Genomic DNA, 23,102 nt, shown 5'->3' with positions numbered 1-23,102 from the left:
GGTGTACTCCACCTACCACCCGAATGCAGCTGAGATAGGCTCCAGCACCCCCCGCGACCCCGAAAGGGACACGCGGTAGATAAATGGATGGATGGATCATTTGTTGCCATGCTTTTTTTGTGTAAACACCATGAAAACATACATTTAGAATGAATCGTTCATGACTTGCCCATCACTATGACTCTTTGGCCCCGCCCCTAAGTGACGCATGCGTGGAGGATATGCGCTTTGCAGCAAAGTCTTCCTTTACTCCACACACGCTTCTAAGCCTCGCTACTAACTACACTTTATTCATCCTCCGTGTCAGGATAAACTCCACTCGTCTCAGTCAACTTCGGACATTATTAGGCCCGCTTAGCTTGCTACTTGTTTAAGCGCATTAGTTAGCTTGCTACTTGTTTTAGCGCGTTAGTTAGCTTAGCGTGCTAGTTAGCTTAGCTTGCTAGTTGTTTTAGCGCACTAGTTAGCTTAGCGTGCTAATCAGCTTAGCTTGTTAGCTGCTAACCAAGAGACGCGGATTTGATCAACACATTGCTTAGTTAAGATTAAGTGTGAGTGTAAAGTGTTGTGATTGTGTGAAAATGTGTGAAAGAACGATAGCAGAGTACAAAGAGGAACTTTCTCGGACAAAAGAAGAAAACAAAAGACTACGTCAACTACTGGACGCTGTTTTCGAGAAACCTCAAGTTGTGTTACACAGAACAGGTTTGTTTACTTCTTACTCTCACATGTTTACTAACTTTATATTTCATTATTAACATGAACATGACGTGTTAGATTAATTGTGATTAATAGGTGTAGTCAGACACATGATTGTTATTGTGTTATTAATGTGATTATCAGACAGCAGTCATTTCCATTAGATAATGTTCAAATATAGGTGATTTGGCACACTTATAATTAAAATATCAAAAATAATGTTGTATTTCATCAGATATGTACTAGTATTGTATATGTGGATGGGGGCCCTGCTTTGGAAATAATGTGTACCCCTTTCAGAGATCACATTTAGTTCCACTTCAAACATTCACATGTTGCACAATGAGATGAGATGGTATAACGTGAACAATTCTGGAACTTTCTAACTCGGGGAAAAAAACGGGATCTCGTTGGAAGCGCGATGTATTGGGTATAACAAAATGGTGTCTGCCATTGTAGTTTACAATGTCACTACGTCAGTAGTTGTCAAACTTTTTCCACCAAGTAACACCTCAGAAAATACTTGGATCTCCAAGTACCACCGTGATGAACAGCATTAAAATACAGTAGCATAGTAGGCCTTAATTATTCATTAAAAACAAGGAAGACACGTTATGTAACAAGTATATTTAATATTTTTGCATACAACATGATACATCACACATGCATGCATACAAACATGATACATCACACATGCATGCATACAAACATGACACATCACACGTGCATGCATACAACATGATACATCACACGTGCATGTATACAACATGATACATCACACGTGCATGAATACAGCATGATACATCACAGGTGTATGCATACAACATGATACATCACAGGTGTATGCATTCAACATGATACATCACACATGCATACATACAACATGATACATCACACTTGCATGCATACAACATGATACATCACACATGCATGCATACAACATGATACATCACACATGCATACAACATGATACATCACACATGCGTGCATACAACATGATACATCACACATGGGTGCATACAACATGATACATCACACATGCATGTATACAACATGATACATCACACGTGCATACATACAACATGATACATCACACATGCATGCATACAACATGATACATCACACATGCATGCATACAACATGATACATCACACATGCATGCATACAAAATGGTACATCACACATGCATGCATACAACATGATACATCACACATGCATGCATACAACATGATACATCACACATGCATGCATACAACATGATACATCACACATGCATGCATACAACATGATACATCACACATGCATGCATACAACATGATACATCACACATGCATGCATACAACATGATACATAACACATGCAAGCATGCAACATAATACATCACACATGCATGATACATCACACATGCATGCATACAACATGATGCATCACACATGCATGCATACAACATGATACGTCACACATGCATGCATACAACATGATACATCACACATGCATGTATACAACATGATACATCACACATGCATGCATACAACATGATACATCACACATGCATGCATACAACATGATACATCACACATGCATGCATACAACATGATGCATCACACATGCATGCATACAACATGATACGTCACACATGCATGCATACAACATGATACATCACACATGCATGTATACAACATGATACATCACACATGCATGCATACAACATGATACATCACACATGCATGCATACAAACATGACACATCACACGTGCATACATTTAACATGATACATCACACATGCATGTATACAACATGATATATCACACATGCATGCATACAACATGATATATCACACATGCATGCATACAACATGATTCATCACACGTGCATGCATACAGCATGATACATCACAGGTGTATGCATACAACATGATACATCACAGGTGTATGCATTCAACATGATACATCACACATGCATACATACAACATGATACATCACACATGCATGCATACAACATGATACATCACACATGCATGCATACAACATGATACATCACACTTGCATGCATACAACATGATACATCACACATGCATGCATACAACATGATACATCACACATGCATACAATATGATACATCACACATGCGTGCATACAACATGATACATCACACATGCATCCATACAACATGATACATTATACATGCATCCATACAACATGATACATCACACATGCATCCATACAACATGATACATTATGCATGCATCCATACAACATGACACATCACACATGCATGCATACAACATGATACATCACACATGCGTGCATACAACATGATACATCACACGTGCATGCATACAACATGATACATCACACATGCATACATACAACATGATACTTCACACATGCATGCATACAACATGATACATCACACATGCATGCATACAACATGATACATCACACATGCATGCATACAACATGATACATCACACATGCATGCATACAACATGGTACATCACACATGCATGCATACAACATGATACATAACACATGCAAGCATGCAACATAATACATCACACATGCATGCATACAACATGATACATCACACATGCATGCATACAACATGATGCATCACACATGCATGCATACAACATGATACGTCACACATGCATGCATACAACATGATACATCACACATGCATGTATACAACATGATACATCACAATTTCCAGTTTGTCTTTTCAACATGTTGGAAAAGGAGTAGGAAGAAGCAGAGCTTATTTAATTCTACCCCTTTTATTTTGCATAACAGTTGCTAACACTTTTGTTCACTTCCTGTTCTCAATGTATTCACAATATACTCCATAAGTAATCACAATAAAAATAAATAAATAATAATGAGTGAAGTAAGTTATATTTCATATGGTGAGATGAGTAAGATGATGTAGAAAATGAATGATGGATGAAATAAATTGAGAATGTTTATCTTCTTCTTTGTACTTTGTAAACACTTTAAGTGTGAAGAGTTTCTTGAAGTGGATCATATTAGTACATTGTTTGATTGCTTTGCTTCATCCATTCCATCATTTAATTCCACATACTGATATACTGAAGGTCTTAAGTGTTGTACGTGCATACAAATGTTTTTAATTACATTTTTCTCTAAGATTATATTTCTCCTCTTTTGTTGAGAATTGTTGTACATTCTTGGCCAGCAGGTTATAGTTTGCTTTGTGTATCATTTTAGCTGTTTGCAAATTCACTATGTGGTGGAATTTCAGTATTTGTGATTCAATAAATAAAGTGTTTGTATGTTGTCTATATCCAACATGATGTATTATTAAATCTGATCTTTTTTGTAACACAGTTAATGAATGAAGTGTACTTTTGTAGTTATTTCCCATATTTCTACACAATAAGTCAGATATGTAACACTAGTGAGCAGTAGAGAATATGAAGTCATTTTTGGTCTACAACATGTTTTGCTGTATTCATTATTGACGTGTTTCTTGCTACTTTATGTTGTATATTTTTTACATGAGATTTCCAGTTCAATTTATCATCAATTATTATACCTAGACATTTGGTTTCATTTACCGTATTTTTCGGAGTATAAGTCGCTCCGGAGTATAAGTCGCATTGGCCGAAAATGCATAATAAAGAAGGAAAAAAACATATATAAGTCGCACTGGAGTATAAGTCGCATTTTTTGGGGAAATGTATTTGATAAAAGCCAACACCAAGAATAGACATTTGAAAGGCAATTTAAAATAAATAAAGAATAGTGAACAACAGGCTGAATAAGTGTACGTTATATGAGGCATAAATAACCAACTGGTATGTTAACGTAACATATTATGGTAAGAGTCATTCAAATAACTATAACATATAGAACATGCTATACGTTTACCAAACAATCTGTCACTCCTAATCGCTAATTTCCATGAAATCTTATACGTCTAGTCTCTTACGTGAATGAGATAAATAATATTATTTGATATTTTACGGTAATGTGTTAATAATTTCACACATAAGTCGCTCCTGAGTATAAGTCGCACCCCCGGCCAAACTATGAAAAAAACTGCGACTTAAAGTCCGAAAAATACGGTACTCTTTGAATTTCTATTCCGTCTATTTGTGTCTGACTTTCTCTTCTGCTGTTACCAATTAGCATTATTTTAGTTTTACTGAGATTCAAAGATTGTCTGTTTTTGTCAAAGCATCTTTTTAATGTGTTCATTTCTTCTGTTATTATTTGTATTATCTTCTGTGTGTTCTCTCCTGAACAAAACACTGTTGTATCATCTGCAAATAATACTAACTTTAAATCTTTTGTAACTTTACAAATGTCATTTATATAGAGATTGAATAATTGCGGTCCTAGTATTGATCCCTGAGGTACACCACAGGATATATTTAGTGTTGTAGAAGTGTGTTGGCCTAGCTTCACGTATTGTTTCCTGTTGGTTAAATAACTTCTTATCCAGTTTAAAGGGGAACATTATCACAATTTCAGAAGGGTTAAAACCATTAAAAATCAGTTCCCAGTGGCTTATTTTATTTTTCGAAGTTTTTTAAAAAACATTTTACCCATCACGCAATATCCCTAAAAAAGCTTCAAAGTGCCTGATTTTAACCATCGTTATATACACCCGTCCATTTTCCTGTGACGTCACATAGTGATGCCAACACAAACAAACATGGCGGAAAGAACAGCAAGCTATAGCGACATTAGCTCGGATTCAGACTCGGATTTCAGCGGCTTAAGAGATTCAACAGATTACGCATGTATTGAAACGGATGGTTGTAGTGTGGAGGCAGGTAGCGAAAACGAAATTGAAGAAGAAACTGAAGCTATTGAGCCATATCGGTTTGAACCGTATGCAAGCGAAACCGACGAAAACAACACGACAGCCAGCGACACGGGAGAAAGCGAGGACGAATTCGGCGATGGCCTTCTAACCAACGATTGGTATGTGTTTGTTTGACATTAAAGGAAACTAACAACTATGAACTAGGTTTACAGCATATGAAATACATTTGGCAACAACATGCACTTTGAGAGTGCAGACAGCCCAATTTTCATCAATTAATATATTCTGTAGACATACCCTCATGTCAGCAGGCCAGGGAAGCTAGGGTCGATATTCTTCTCTTGATCATCTTCGGGACGGTGTGAGCCAAGACATCCAGGGGGTTTAGCTCGCTCGTCTGCGGGTACAAACTGCCGCCATTGCTTGCCGTGCTACCGAGGGCCTTTGTCCCTGAATTGCTCACACACTCCGGCAGATTCAATGGGGGTCTGGCAGCAGATTTCTTTGACTTTATGGTTGGAAATGCATCTGCTTTGAGTGTCGCAGGATATCCACACATTCTTGCCATCTCTGTTGTAGCATAGCTTTCGTGGGTAAAGTGTGCGGAACAAACGTCCAATTTCTTGCCACTTTGGCATCTTTGGGCCACTGGTGCAACTTGAATCCGTCCCTGTTCGTGTTGTTACACCCTCCGACAACACACCGACGAGGCATGATGTCTCCAAGGTACGGAAAACAGTCGAAAAAACGGAAAATAACAGAGCTGATTTGACTCGGTGTTTGAGAAAATGGCGGATTGCTTCCCGATGCGACGTCACGTTGTGACGTCATCGCTCCGAGAGCGAATAATAGAACGGCGTTTAATTCGCCAAAAGTCACCCATTTAGAGTTCGGAAATCGATCAAAAAAATACATGATCTTTTTTCTGCAACATCAAGGTATATATTGACGCTTACATAGGTCTGCTGATAATGTTCCCCTTTAAGACCAACCCTCTGATGCCATATCGTTCTAGTTTTTTGATGAAAATATTGTGATTAATTGTGTCAAATGCTTTAGTTAGATCCAACAACACTGCTGCTGCACATTTTTTACTATCTATTGCATTGCTCATTTCTTCTGTCATTTCAATTAAAGCCATCAAAGTTGAAATATTAGCTGTGTATCCATATTGCTTCTCTTCTAGTATTCTATGTTTGTTTGTGAAACTCTCTAATCTGTTATTGGACACTTTTTCAATGATTTTAGAAAACTGTGGAAGTAAAGAAACAGGTCTATAATTTGTAAATTGGTGTTTGTCTCCAGTCTTATAAATTGGTGCAACTTTAGCTATTTTCATTTAGTTTGGGTATTTGAAATGATAGGTTACTAATATACATGAATGGTCCTGAGATCTCTTCTAGAACCTTTTTTATGGTTTCCATATCAATTCCATTACAATCAGTTGAAGTCTTAGATTACAGGATTATAACTATTTCCTCCTGTGTCACATTACTGAGGAACATGGAGTTGGGATTTGGCTCTATGGTATCATTATAGTCCTCAATTGAAACTGGGTCTGGAATCCTTTCTTCCAATTTTACAAAGAAATTATTGAAGCTTTCAACTACTTCCTTCATGTTGTCATTATTTGTGTTTCCGTCTAAGAAGTATTGGGGGTAATCCCCCCAAATATAAGCTTTGGCTTCAGCCTATTCCTTTTTCCGTCATTCTTTTTCTTTTCTTTTTGTGTGTAAATGTGTATGATTGTTAAATATGTATCATCTGTACTGTTAAACTGGTCACACAGAATGGTTGATGGTTGATTATATGATGGAAATAAACTTATTTCATTCAAATAAACATATGGGACGCAGGTTGTCTTACGTCAGCACCAGAAGTGGTCAAATCAGCTGCTCACCTGGCAGGTTTTTTGGGGATGAATAGGGAAGTCCTTCTTTAGCTGCCGTCTTGTTTTATCATATATTGCTGCCTTTGCACCTGTCAATGTTAATATTTTTATGCACATTAAATCAACAAAAAACCCTGACTTTGGAGCAATGTTCACAGACTCTAGTATTAGATGCAATGTTATTGGGACCATGATTTATGTCATCACTTGTTCACACCTCCTCATATGGAAGATACTTTTTCTTCTTCATGTCTCAAGAACACACACACACACACACACACACACACACACACACACATAAAGATTTATATTTACAACAATAATAATATATACATACCATGGGGACGGCGTGGCAAAGTTGGTAGAGTGGCTGTGCCAGCAATCGGAGGGTTGCTGGTTACTGGGGTTCAATCCCCACCTTCTACCATCCTAGTCACGTCCGTTGTGTCCTTGAGCAAGACACTTCACCCTTGCTCATGATGGGTGCTGGTTAGCGCCTTGCATGGCAGCTCCGGCCATCAGTGTGTGAATGTGTGTGTGAATGGGTAAATGTGGAAGTAGTGTCAAAGCGCTTTGAGTACCTTGAAGGTAGAAAAGCGCTATACAAGTATAACCCATTTATCATTTTGCAATTTTCATTTTGTCAGGAAATTTGCGGGTTAGAAATGATACGTTGCTGATATATGTCAGAGGTTCTGAAATGTCTTCTATAACCTTTTTTATGGTTACCATATCTATTCCATGACAGTCGGTTGAGGTCTTGGATTTACAATGTTTTACAATTTTGATTATTTCTTCTTTTGTCACGTTCTTAAGAAACATGGAATTGGGATTTCTGTCTATGAGCTCACTCAAGTCCTCAACTGATCCATCATCTGCATTTGGAAATCTTTGTTCCACATTTTTTCCGATATTAACAAAGTAATCATTAAAACGTTCAACTATTTGGTTCATATTGTCATTTTTTGTATTTCCATGTAGAAAGTACTGGGGGTAATCTTTCTTAGCAGCATTTTTAATGATGCTATTTAGGATGCCCCATGTTGCTCTCATGTTGTTTCTGTTCTTCTTTAATAATTGTCTGTAGTATTCCTTCTTACATGTTCCTAGTATACCAATTAGCTTATTTTTATATTTCGTATACTTATTTTCTGCCTCTATAGATGTCTGTGTTATTAATATTCCATATAATGTCTTTTTTTTGTGACAAGCATTTTTCAGTCCTTTTGTCATCCATGGTTGGTTGTTTTTCTTTTGCTTCTTACTAACTTCTTTCCATGGACAACATAAACATTGATATTATACATGTGGGGCATATATATATATATATATATATATATATATACATATACATACATATATATATATATATATATATACATATACATATATATATATATATATATATATATATATATATGTATATATATATATATATATATATATATATATATATATATATATATATATATATATATATATATAATTGATGTGGCAAGCTACTTTTGCAGTGTAGCTTGTAGTGTAGCGTGCTACAATTCTCTGAGGATAGCTTAGCTCCATTTAGTTGAGAGTAACTTGTAGCTTAGCTTACTACATTGTCCAGGTAGCTTGCCCATCACTGTCTATTTGGCCTAGCTCACATGTCAATAGTTTGAATACTGCAAACTTCAATACAGTAACACCTCATTTGTTCTGCAGACGTCCAGCGGGTGTCAGCGGGGAGTCATGAAGAGGAGTGGCACACCAGTGTGGGACAGAAGGAGCTACAGGCCCCCTCCCACATTAAAGAGGAGCAGCTTCATGATGAAGATGAAGCTCAGTCCTTACAGCTTCATCACAGTCAAAGTGAGGAGAACATCACGAGACATCACACTAACAACAAACACTTTGACTGCTCTGAATGTGGGAAATCATTTAGAAGGAAGTGTAATTTTACATGAGACTTGACCACACACATGAGAATACATACTGGAGTGAAACCTTTTACTTGCTCTGTTTGTAAGAAGAGTTTCTCTAGAAAGGGTGACATGACCACACACATGAGAACACACACTGGAGGGAAACCTTTTACTTGCTCTGTTTGTAAGAAGAGTTTCTCCAGAAAGAAACAAGTGACCACACACATGAGAACACACACTGGAGAGAAACCTTTTGCTTGCTCAGTTTGTGTTAAAAGATTCAGCACTAAAATTGACATGACCACACACATGAGAACACACACAGATGAGAAACCTTTTATTTGCTCTGTTTGTAAGAAGAGTTTCTCCGGTAAGCAAAATATGACCAGACACATGAGAACACACACTGGAGAGAAACATTTTGCTTGCTCAGCTTGTGCTAAAAGATTCTACTCTAAGAATGACATGATATTACACATGAGAACACATACTGGAGAGAAACCTTTTACTTGCTCTGTTTGTAAGAAGAGTTTCTCCGGTAAGCGAAATATGACCACACACATGAGAACACACACTGGAGAGAAACCTTTTGCTTGCTCAGCTTGAGCTAAAAGATTCTACTCTAAGAATGACATGATATTACACATGAGAACACATACTGGAGAGAAACCTTTTACTTGCTCTGTTTGTAAGAAGAGTTTCTCCAGCAGGCATCACATGACCACACACATGAGAACACACACTGGAGAGAAACCGTTTAGTTGCTCTGCGTGTGTTAAAAGGTTCAGGTATAAGTATCAGGTCAGTAGACACAAGTGTGTAACAGTCATGGAAGCTGCAGGGATGTAAAAACACTTAAACAGTGATTGTGCTAAATGTAGTTTAAAATCACAGCATGTTTAATAAGAATTTATATTCGATGTTGTATGTAGTGCTTCTCATCTTCTAGTATTATATGTTGTCCTGTACTTACTTTTTAAGTTGTGTGCATGTATTGTGTATTATATATGTAGCTACTGTTAAGTTCCACTCTTCTACTCCAAAAAGGACCCAAGGATAACAAACGATTTCCAACTGATCAACTTTTTATTTTCCAACTTGAAGCATTGTTGGTTTAATTTCAGTTGATCTTCAAAATCATCAGTAGGTTGTAAACCTTTAAACCATAAAAACAGAGATGTTAACAATGTGATTACACAGCTATTTTCAAACAATGTTTTACAAATGCTTTTAAACCGCTGAATAATGTTTTAAACTTTAAACATTAAACCATAAACTTTGACTTTAAACCTTTTGACTTTAACCATTTGCTATTTTAACTTAAGCTTTAAACCTTTTAACATTTTAACTTCAGCTTTAAACTTTTACATGAGCTTTAAAGTAGTCAAACACAGTATGCAATCAATGCTCAAATGTAATGCAGTAATTTAACTTGAAGGCAAACAAAGTAGGATAGTTCAGTAAGCAATTTAACAAGCTTGCAGGTTGAAGTTAAGCATATCAAACAAACATTTCCATGGTCATCAAATGAAGCATATTCACCGACCATTGGTGTGTTTGGAGAAACTTGTTGAGTGGATCTTGCGGTTGTGGCTGCTAGCTGTTCTTCCTTCCATGTAGTTTGTTTGGTGAATGAGTCTGACTGACCTCCTTCCTTTTCACCTGCCTTCAATTTGGCGGCCATTTTACCTCGGCATTCTGGGAATTGTAGTTTTCACATATTTTGACCACGTAGGGCATGGATTACTGCCACTTCTGAGTTTTTGACTCCACAGCTACTATTTTATTGTATTTTGTCATTGTTAAAGAGAGGACGTCTTATTATTTTCATTTGGGTTTTTTTCCCACACATTTTTTCCATTGCATTTTATTGATGTTATTATCCAACTAAAAGTATGAATGAATAAAATGGTTAACAAAATGTGGACTCTGGTAGATTAGCAGCATTGTTACATCATGGACGTTAACTACTGCAAAACATCAACAAAGAAGAAAAATGCTGAAGTTAGCAACACATCACTGAACTTTAGAGCCATCGTGAGTGGAGTTGCTTGTTTTTATTGCTGCATTTGTACTTATTTCACCTCACATCTTCACTTTTAATCCTAAAGTCTTCTTCACATATATTGTTGTAGGCTTCTAACATTTATGTTTCTGATGTGTGTGTGTAGTCTGTGGAAAGGGTTGTTGTCCCTTGTGGATCCAATTGTTCACTTGCACAGATACATCTTCATCATCATCATCATCATCATCATCATCATCATCATCACCAGCCCAATACTGGACGAAACCTCAGCATTAATGTTTTAATATAAGTGTGACCTCATTATTCTTTGATAATAAGACTAAAAATACAGATTTAAGCACCTCTTGTAGTACTCCAACTCGCCACACTGAGAAGTGGGGGCGATCATGAGCTAGCAGATGCATGTTGCTATCATGTTTTATCAGCGAGGTAGACAGCATTTGTGTTTACTTTTTGTCAGATCCAAGTTTTAATGCTCTGCTGAATAAATGAATCACTATGGCTGCCAATATGGAGGATTATATATATATTTAAGATCAAATACTTCTCTTAACAGGTAGAAAAATGACACCACACGCTAAAAAAAATGACTGATTGGATAAACTCAATTAAAATGAGGGCAGGATTTCCATCCAACAAATATATGTTGCCCCAACTCAAAATTAGTACATTCTCACAATTCAACAAAAATGTGTTAATCCAACTAATTTTTAGCAAATAAAGCCAAACTGAAATTATTGCAATAACTAAGCAAAATTGATTTACATTTGTCAGACTAATTTTTAACAAATACAGCTCAAATGAAATTATTTTGGTTACTAAGTGAAATTGATTTTATGTGCCAAACTCAAAATTGATTGGAAATTAAGCAAGCTAAAAATCACCCTACATCCCATAAAAACACATCAGACAAAACCTGGTTGGTATTTTTAATGTAGAATAATCCTTAATTCAACAATCTTGAATATAACACCACAAGATGTCAAAGTTACTTGCAAACACAAACCAAAATGTTGCGTTTGAGTGAAAACAAAACATCAAGAAGTCAATTTTACATAAAGATGTCAGATTTGCGTACCAACACAGACCAAGAACTTAGTTTTATATAAACAAAGATGTCAAATTGACTTGATACAAAGCATAGAGAACTCAGTCTTAGTTATAAAACACCAAGAAACAGTTTTACCTTTTCTTCAATAACTCCAGGCAAACTTTACGAGAAATGGTTCTCCAAAATAGTTTAAAGTGGTGTAAAATGAACACTCAGGAAACTGCAAAAACACATTTGAGTCCTGCGCAAGTGTGCTAATGTAGCCATTAGCCTAAATGGAATAGAGTTCCATCCATCCATTTTCTACCGCTTGTCCCTTTTGGGGCTGCGGGAGCCTATCTCAGCTGCATTCAGTAAAGAAAAGAAAAGAAGGCAAATACAAAATTCCCATGCATCAAATTGGCAACAAACAAAAATAAATAAGAAAAAGTTAACATTCACAGACCAGGAATCTGATATTAATGGGATGTTAGCAAATAGCTTTTGAACGTTAGCAAGTAAAAACAAAACATGAGACAGTACTAGCTATTCAAAAAATAAAAATCCAAAATCTTGAATGGAACTCAATCCATTTATCCTGAGTTGAGTGATGAAACGGAGGAGAGAAGTGTGGAGGGTCGTCACACTCAGAGATCAAATGTGGAGGTAAAGTTGATCCAGTCTAAACCCTAAAGTCATCTCTCTCCACTCCCCATGACTGCATTTCATATGTTGATTGTGTACTTCAGCACTTCACTCTTCTTCCCTGTAACTTAGTCAATTCTGAGTCCAATTCTCAAGTTGAAAATGTTGTAGGTCATATTGTCTTAAATGGGTGAAAATGAAGGCAAAAACAAAAATAAAGATCCGATGATGAAGTTTGTCAACAAGTGTTCACCTCTCATGCAAACAACTTGATTTCCAGCTGCTGTATCTTTGTGTTCAGCTTGTGCCCATCCAGGTTCATTAGGATCTTCTGGGAAAACTCAAATGTGTACTTGAGGTTGTCTGCAAAGCTTAGATCAAGGGCATAAATGAGGCCAAATATTATTATGACCCTCATGATGACAATGTCCACGTTGCTCAGGACTTTAAAGCCTACGATAACAACTCCCACATCCTCTGGCTGCCTATCACCATCTCCACACATTATGTACAAACCCTGTTTCCATATGAGTTGGGAAATTGTGTTAGATGTAAATATAAACAGAATACAATGATTTGCAAATCATTTTCAACCCATATTCAGTTGAATGCACTACAAAGACAACATATTTGATGTTCAAACTCATAAACTTTATATATTTCTTTGCAAATAATAATTAACTTAGAATTTCATGGCTGCAACACGTGCCAAAGTAGTTGGGAAAGGGCATGTTCACCACTGTGTTACATGGCCTTTCCTTTTAACAACACTCAGTAAACGTTTGGGAACTGAGGAGACACATTTTTAAGCTTCTCAGGTGGAATTCTTTCCCATTCTTGCTTGATGTACAGCTTAAGTTGTTCAACAGTCCGGGGGTCTCCGTTGTGCTATTTTAGGCTTCATAATGCGCCACACATTTTCAATGGGAGACAGGTCTGGACTACAGGCAGGCCAGTCTAGTACCCGCACTCTTTTACTATGAAGCCATGTTGATGTAACACGTGGCTTGGCATTGTCTTGCTGAAATAAGCAGGGGCGTCCATGGTAATGTTGTTTGGATGGCAACATATGTTGCTCCAAAAGCTGTATGTATCTTTCAGCATTAATGGTGCCTTCACAGATGTGTAAGTTACCCATGTCTTGGGCACTAATACACCCCCATACCATCACACATGATGGCTTTTCAACTTTGCGCCTATAACAATCCGGATAGTTATTTTCCTCTTTGGTCCGGAGGACACGACGTCCACAATTTGTCTGACATTAGCTTTAAAATCTATCAATGCATGTTGGCTGTGGTTCTTGTTTTTGTGTGTGTTAAATGTACTGTATACATTTGTTTTAAATGAGCAAGCTAAAAATATACATGGAACCGTTTCATTACGCCTCAGATGTCGATTTATGTGTTGAAAATAATCTCTTTTTGTCGTTAGGTCTTTGCATGTGGGAGTTTGCTGTTTACTATGAACTTTGTATGTATGATTTAGTAGCTCACTAAAACTGCATGGGCAATGTGTATATGGACATGGATAACGATAACTGCCCCTTAAATGCCCGTGAGTCTGCCTAAAATGCTGCAACAACAAATACCTGCTTGCTAGTTCCAAACTGCATTCTTTACACTGCCACAATCATAATCCTGAAATAGAGACTAAAGAGAATTAGCATGTATCACATCAAAAGGATGACATTGATAGAGATCACAAAAAACATAACCTATTACTTACAATCACGAGGCTGCCACAAGGAGCTTGGTAACACTTAACATTAGGAGGCTGCCACATGAAGCTTGAAAACAATGATCTATCTGCAAAAGATGATGGTCTGCCCAGAACTGCCTCGGCTACTTCCATGTAAGCCTTCTCCATTACTCTGAAGTCGCGTTCCACCTCTTCATCTTCCACTCCACCCTGCTTCTCCTCCTCCAAGACTTGGTACCTATTTCTTAGACTGATGGGAAATGTCTTCCAGATGTTTTCCTTCCTCAGCTTTGCCGCGTCATACTTGACTCTGGCGCTTTTCTTCTCATTAGGTTTTCTCTTAAGCCTCAGCCTAATTGTTGTGCAAGCCAAATAGTGGTCCCTTCCGTTGTCTGCAGACCTGTATGCTCTTGTATATCCATCTATTTTCTTTTTGGGGTCGCGGGGGGTGCTGGAGCCTATCTCAGCTGCATTGGGGCAGAAGGCGGGGTACACCCTGGACAAGTCACCACCTCATCGCAGGGCCAACACAGATAGACAGACAACATTCACACTCACATTCACACACTAGGGACCATTTAGTGTTGCCAATCAACCTATCCCCAGGTGCATGTCTTTGGAGGTGGGAGGAAGCCGGAGTACCCAGAGAGAACCCACGCAGTCACAGGGAGAACATGCAAACTCCACACAGAAAGATCCTAAAACCCGGGATTGAACCTAGGACTGCTCAGGACCTTCGTATTGTGAGGCACATGCACTAACCCCTCTACTACCGTGCTGCCCGCTCTTGTATATCATCTGCTGAATTCCTGAAACGCTTATTGACAAGTGTATGATCTATCTGATTCTTGGTCTTCCCATCTGGAGGTACCCATGTTGCCTTGAGTATGTCTTTTTGTGGGAACCGAGTCCCAGTTATGACCAGCTCATTCATGTCACACATTTCGCAGAGTCGTTCTCCATTGTTGTTCCTTCTTCCGAGCCCATGTTTGCCCATGACTCTCTCATAACCCTGTCACAATCAACATGTCGTGTTTGTTCCTCCTGTCTTGTAGAAATCGTCTTTAGCTTGTTCTTCTGCATATTCTGTTGGGGCATAGGTGTGTATGAAAGTCAGTTTGATGTGTTGGTAATGGTACCTGGCTTAAATATTTATTTCGTTGACAGGTGTCCAATCAATCAGGGCTCTTGCTGCAGTTTTTGACATTAGTATGCCTACGCCTTGCCTGTGGTTGTCGTCGTCTCTTCCAGAGTAAATGATTGTTTCTCCTTCTGCCAATTCTACTTTTCCTTGTTCTGTCCAGTGTGTTTAGCAGATTCTTATGATGTCGATTCCTTTGGTGGTTAGTTATTTTGCTGCCAGTGCTATATTGCCACTTGTGTAAAGTGTTCGAACATTCCAATTTCCAATCTTCATCGTTTTTCTGGGGTGCAGCAGTAGCTTTTTCGGCCTTAGGGCGTCCCGTTGGTTCTGTTGGCTTCGGCCCTTGGGTCATGGTGTCTCTCTCATTTCGAGGACTGGCTACAGCATTTCCCGCTAGTGAATTTGCTCTGCTGTGGGTTTCTGTAATAAACTCTTTTTTACGGGAGCAGGTTATTGGCCCTAAATCCAACCCCTAACCTGGAGAACTGGTGGGATCACTCTTGGTCTGGTCTCTACCCTTCGACCTGTTCGGCATGGGAGACCCTGCCAGGAGTATTAGACTCCAGCCGACATAGCTCTTGAGGTCATGGAGGCGCGCGAATCATCTCATCACGATAAGGTAGTGATGTGTCGGGGTGGAAAATCACATAGAAAAAATAGGAAAAAGGCAGCTATCAAAGACCAAAACGGATAGCAACCAGATGGGTTGAATATGTAACTGAGCTTTATGATGACACAAACTGAGCAGAAATGCAATTTATAGAGTTAACTGATGGACATAATATTATAACAGGGGAAGTAATAACTGCAATATTTACAATAAAGAAAGGAAAAGCTAACGGTCCAGATGATATACCAACAGAATCATCACTGAAAGCTCTAAATGAACATGATACCGTATTTTCCGGACTATAAGGCACACTTAAAATTCATAATTTTTTTTAAAAATCGACAGAATAACTCTGGTTGTGCTTACCGATTTTGAAGCTATTTTATTTGGTGCATGAGAATATAGAACATAACACACGGTGCTTAAAGATCTGTCACAATGTTTTAGTACGACTTTGGTAAGCTAAGAAGCAGCAACGCTTGATGGATTGTCGGAGCATTACGGCTAGCGTAGTCAGAGGTGCTATGATTCAACATACAGCTTTTATTATGGTGTGTGTATAAGGACCGCAAAATGGCACCTATTAGGAGACATTATATGGCGTTTTGTTACACAATATTATGCAAAATCAACTTTTCTTACCTTCTGGTACCTGCTGATGTGTATTTGGGATCTGCATAAGTCCTGACAATTTGCGCGCCTCCGCCATTGTAGTCCGGCACCATATCGACACCGCAGTCGATAAGCTTCTTGTCAGGGCTTGGTAAAAGGATAGGACTCAGATGCAGAGTAGGGAACTTAGACAGGCTTTTATTTTGACAGCTTCCTTTTCACCTCCAAAGTCAAGGATTACAATATCTATTTATCAAAAAAAAACTAACCGGCAAAAAAGGTTCCAAAAAATAGGAACAACCAAAATTCGCTCCGAACGGAGGAAAACACAAAAGCAAAGACGAACTATAATTAATATATGCTATAAAATGTATAAACAAAAAAACGCTCCAACAGGAGGAAGAAACAACAACTATGAAAAAGTCTATACTATCTAATCTAATAAAGTATTAACAAAAATTGTCACTCAAAAATGTGAGGAAAGAATGAAAAATAACTGAAACTTACCACTTCGGCTGAATAAACTAAATAACAAAAAATCACTCTGCTGAGGAGGAAGAAAGGAAAACTCAAAATAGCAACGAAGGGATTCAGAATCAAAGAACATAAGCACAAGACGAGGCAAGGCAAGACAAGGCATGGACATGAGCATGGATGCTAGAGAGTACGAACAAACGAAACAATCTGGCACAGAACAAAGGAAGGAGTGGGCTTATAAGACACATGAGGGTAATAGGGAACAGGTGGAAACAATTAGGGAATCGGGATGACGTCAGACTGATGACACAAAAGGAAGGGCAAGTGACCTGAAACAAGAGGAGAGTTACTTTTCAAACTAAAACATGCACATCACAAGACAGAAAAAACCAAGACAAGACATCCCTCACCGCGGTGTGACACTTCTTCTTTTTCTCTATCTTCTTGTTATGGGACATTCATCCTCTGCTGTTACCATTTCTAATATAAAGTAGTGTAAATTTCTAACTTATATCTCGCCATGGAAGCCCTAAAAACTACCGGTGTAGTGAGTTTACATTATTCACCCACGGACTTTAGTTATTAGAGAGTCGGACGGTTTTTCACGGGAAACATTTCCGGCGTTGTTGTTGCACTAGTGAGCCACGGCTGAGGAGATGCTGCTCCGTTATTGATTGAAGTAAAGTCTGAATGTCATTAAAACAGTTAGCTCCATCTTTTGACCCTTCTTCTACCCCCGTCCTTGCACGCTACACCGCTACAACAAAGATGACGGGGAGAAGACGCTGTCCAAGCCACGTAAATAAGACCACCCACAGAACATCCTGAAGCGTCGGTCAGAAGACGGCTTGAAGATGATCTGTAAAACATAATTTATGAAACATTTTCACCAAAGAACTGAGATAGGCTCCAGCACCCCCCGTGACCCTGAAAGGAACAAGCGGTAAAAAAATGGATGGATGAAACCACCATTACAAGTTATGTAGACCACAAGGAAGGGTTTTAAATTTAGAAAAAAAAATCATAATATGACCCTTTTAATGTGCCTTACAATCCGGTGCACCTTTTGTATAAAATAGACCTGACTAGACCTGCTCATCGGCAGTGCGCCTTATAATCTGGTGTGCCCTATGTTACGGAAAATACACTACAAAATTATTAACAAGTTATTAACGTTGTGCAACACCATTTACAACAGTGGATGTATACCAGCTGAATTGGGACAATCCTTTTTTGTTCCTTGGCTAAAAAAAACCCACAAGATTGTGCCGATTTCCGAACTATCGGTAATGGTGCCATTACCGAAGGCAGTAGGCCAGTAAGAGTCGTAGTTGTGAGTCATAGTTCATGATAAATATTATAAAGGTAATTATCAAAAATATATATTTTATTTTAGCTCTAATTGAGAGTTAATTTGGTTACATGTTGGATATTCGTAGTTGTAGCAGGAGCTAGAAAAGAAACCAAGATGTTCAATATTACAAATGTATATAAAATCCAATTAAACTTACATTTTAAAACAAAAAGGTGTGAATGACATTAGAAAAAAACACTTCGAATATCAAGTGAATTTGAGATTTTAGGTCATATGACCAGGAATATTTTGAAAAGAAACATCCATCCATTTTCTACCGCTTGTCCCTTTCGGGGTCGCGGGGGGTGATGTAGCCTATCTCAGCTGCATTCAGGCGGAAGGCGGGGTACACCCTGGACAAGACGCCACCTCTTCACAGGGGAAACACAGATAGACAACATTCACACTCATATTCACACACTAGGGCAGTGGTCTCGAACACGCGGCCCGCGGGCCAATTGCGGCCTGCGAGACGTTATTTTGCGGCCCGCACCTTAATATGAAAATGTAATGTTAGTACGGCCCGCAAGTTTTATATGAATGGCCCTTGAAAGCGTCATACTTGTAAACCCTCCCGATTTTTCCGGGAGTCTCCCGAATTTCAGTGCCCCTCCCGGAAATCTCCAGGGGCAACCATTCTCCCAAATTTCTGCCGATTTTCACCCAGACAACAATATTAAGGGCGTGCCGTGACGACACTGCCTTTAGCGTCCTCTACAGCCTGTACAAACAGCGTGCCAGCCCAGTCACATGTTGTATTTGACTTCTGTAGACACACGTAAGTGACTATAAGACATGCTTGATCAACAGCCATACAGGTCACACTGAGGGTGGCCGTATAAACAAGTTGAACACTGTTAAAAATATGCGCCACACTGTGAACCCACACCAAACAAGAATGACAAACACATTCCGGGAAAACATCCGCACTGTAACACAACATAAACACAACAGAACAAATACCCAGAATCCCATGAAGCCCTAACTCTTCCGGGCTACAATATACACGCCCGTTACCACCAAACCCCGCCCCGCCCCGAGTTATGGCTGCAAGGTGTTCTCCCACAACATCAGACGCTATTTTTTTTTTTTTTAACTTTAAACCTATAAACTTTGATATCAACTTCAGATCTATCCGTCAATTATACGTTAATATATTTTATATTTTATGCTATTTTTGTCAAAGAAAATGTTGCCTTTTATATGCAAACACACAAAATATGTAATATTTCCCCCAACAAATATTTAAAAGTGGAATTTTTAATGTGCAGTAATTGGAGCCTTCAATAGGTCAATAATTCATAACAACATTATTTTGATTCATTATTATTTTTTGAGCAATGACAGCTTTAAAGGAAAAAAACACCTTGTGTTATAAGAGTCAACATTGCAACTTTTTTCGTTACTTTCACCTGTTTGCTCTTTTTTTGTTTTGTTTTTATGTATGAGTATTTTTAAGTCAGGAGTATTTTTCAGGTCCCAGTGCTGACAAACTGTTTCAGGCCAACAGTCCACCTCGAGTCTGACATGATTTGAAGACGTATCTGCCTTTATTGATCCAAGTCCTTCAAGAGAAATGCAAACTAATACTTTTTAAATACATGGGCTCTTGTATGCCTTTTAATTTTGGGTCTAAACTTTTATAAATAAAATAAAGTAATTGACGAGTAAATCATTGTCATATATTTCCTATTGTTAATCAACACAATACATTAGCAAAATCTGGCACATTTGGTCTTGTACTCGGTTTAATGTTGTGTTCAATTAATTATAAATGAAATAAAACAATCAACAACAACATTTTCATATTAATAAAATAACACAACACATCAGTTTAGGTAATCCCTGCATATTTACTGCTCCTGTTGTGTTCTAATTAAATTAAGTAATTAATTCATTCATTTATACAGCACACATTCTCTTATCGTGTATTAATTATGATACATTGTTATATTGTTATATTGCTAGAACGTCTGTAGGGCCAAACTGTTACTGCATTCACTTCTTGTAGTTGTGTATCTTCACCTTACTAAACGTGAACAGGTGAATAATACTCTCCCCTCTTCTTATCAGCTGCAGAAAATTAAATATGGTCTGAACGTTCAAGTGTTAAAAAAGTATAAAATGTTTTGAAAAGAAGTTCCTTTCTTGGGAGGTAGCGGAATGTCATCATCATCCGTGATTGGTTAAATGTTGAAATATGCTAATGAGGCCGGAAGTAAAGCAGCCGTTCTGTCATTGGCCAAATATTAAATGTGTTGAAGAAAGTTGGACAGAGGCGGATCTGATTGGCTTAGAAAGTGTGAGATGTTGGAATAAGGCACGCTGATTGGTTCATATCACCCCGGTGTTGAACATATTGACGGACTATCAGCGCTCAAAAGTCCGTGACTGGTCAATTTATAATATGACATGTGTTTTTGTAACCGGGTAAGATGGCAAAAACAGCCCAAAATGGATAAATATTAGACATGTTAGGGTAAATTGAACTGAGAGTGAAATAAAAACCATTTCTTTTTTGCAAGAAGTGAGAAACAGCGCCCTCTGGCGTGAGTGTAAAAGCTTACAGCACCTGGTATTCCCAGGCGGTCTCCCATCCAAGTACTAACCAGGCCCGACCCTGCTTAGCTTCCGAGATCGGACGAGATCGGGCGTGTTCAGGGTAGTATGGCCGTAAGCCGAAAGACGAGGTAGAACCAACCTTTTTAAATATAACTCTTACAGACGGGGTGAGAGACAATTATTGTTTATCTTAGAGTCTGGCGCGCATGCGTACACTAATGTGCTTTTTCTGGCTGTGTGAGGTGCAGCTCTCCATCCATTGTCTCTTTTGGGGTGGCAGGGGGTGCTGGAGCCTATCCCAGCTGCATTCAGATGCCACCTCATCACAGCTCTCAACACTACTTTATGCTTAGGGACCGTCAATAAATCACTATTGTCTTGAAAAATGTATATCTGCTACATCAAAACACTGATTCATCTAAAAGAAGGTAAATAATTAGTCATACCTCCTTATTGTGCATGCCCATTATTTCATAATTTTAACATCATATCCATGTTTAATATAAAAAAATAAGGTTATTTTCCCAATAGTCTCAATGTCATGCAACTTAGTAACCTAATTCCACTTATTGGTCATGCTAACCTTTTAGTGTAACGCACACACTTTTATTTTAAAATAGGGTTTTATTAAAAAAAAAAGTTTTTTTAATAAAGATCATGTGCGTGATGATATTTCTTATACAGATAATTAGCAGCATTTTTATGAGCTCCAAATGAGAGTTAAGTTGGTTTTATGTTGGATAGTCGTAGTTGTTGCGGGAACTAAAAATGAAACCATGGTTTTCAATATTACTAATTTATATAAAATCATATTAAACTTACAATTTAAAACAAAAAGGTGTGAAACACATTAGAAAAATCACTTCTAATATTTAAAATGAATTTGGGATTTTAGGTCATATGACCAGGAATCTATTGAAAATAAACATTTGTTTTTAATATCAAAATGTTTTTGATCCTATTTTAAAATAAAAGGTTAGCACGACTAATATAAAGTGGAATTGGGTTACTAAGTTGCATAATGACATGGAGACTTTTAAAACAAATAAATATTGTTTACATTAAAAAAATATTTAAATTATAAAATCAGGAACGATATTAAAAATGTAGGACTATTTATTTGACCTCCTTTTAGATGAATCAGTGTTTTGATGTAGCAGATATACATCTTCGAAGACAATAGTAATTTATTGACGGTCCCTAAGCATAAAGTAGTGTTGAGAGCGGCACCTCTCCTGCAATCTCCCCGCAGCATGAGAGAGCAGTGTGGGCACAGTGAGGGGGAGCTTCCGCTGGAGCTCCGGAGGCAAATATCCACCGTGAAAGCAACTTGACCGCCGTAGCAAAGGAAGACAATCACACAGACAGAAAAAGCACATTAGTGTACGCATGCGCGCCAGGCTCTTAGATAAATAACAATTGTCTCCCATCCCGTCTGTAAGAGTTCCATTTAAAAAGGTTGGTTTTACCTCGTCTTTCGGCTTACGGCCATACTACCCTGAACACGCCCGATCTCGTCCGATCTCGGAAGCTAAGCAGGGTCGGGCCTGGTTAGTACTTGGATGGGAGACCGCCTGGGAATACCAGGTGCTGTAAGTTTTTACACTCACGCCAGAGGGCGCTACAAAGTGCTGAGACTACAGCTGTTGTGATTC

The 23,102-nt window shown here is 38.1% G+C and overlaps 3 protein-coding genes and 2 non-coding genes across 6 annotated transcripts in view; 4 read left to right on the top strand and 1 right to left on the bottom strand.

The window, feature by feature from the left end:
* Window positions 1-23,102, top strand: part of LOC140680201 (uncharacterized) — a 194,826-nt gene that overhangs the window by 63,139 nt on the left and 108,585 nt on the right. The window lies entirely within an intron of this gene.
* The window catches only part of LOC133570631 (uncharacterized), a 682,377-nt gene that overhangs the window by 601,941 nt on the left and 57,334 nt on the right, over window positions 1-23,102 (top strand). The window lies entirely within an intron of this gene.
* LOC140680202 (uncharacterized) overlaps window positions 1-23,102 on the top strand; it is an 83,188-nt gene that overhangs the window by 40,336 nt on the left and 19,750 nt on the right. The gene's annotated exons all lie outside the window — the stretch shown is intronic.
* Window positions 21,446-21,564, bottom strand: LOC133571329 (5S ribosomal RNA). The gene has a single exon (XR_009810420.1). It is a non-coding gene; the product is annotated as a 5S ribosomal RNA (ribosomal RNA).
* Window positions 22,928-23,046, top strand: LOC133571167 (5S ribosomal RNA). Its single transcript, XR_009810323.1, has one exon. It is a non-coding gene; the product is annotated as a 5S ribosomal RNA (ribosomal RNA).

Source organism: Nerophis lumbriciformis, linkage group LG28 (genome assembly GCF_033978685.3).
Source record: "Nerophis lumbriciformis linkage group LG28, RoL_Nlum_v2.1, whole genome shotgun sequence".
In the NCBI taxonomy this organism is placed as follows: domain Eukaryota; kingdom Metazoa; phylum Chordata; class Actinopteri; order Syngnathiformes; family Syngnathidae; genus Nerophis; species Nerophis lumbriciformis.
Note: the sequence above shows the minus strand (reverse complement) of the source record. Positions and strands in the feature narration are given on the sequence as shown.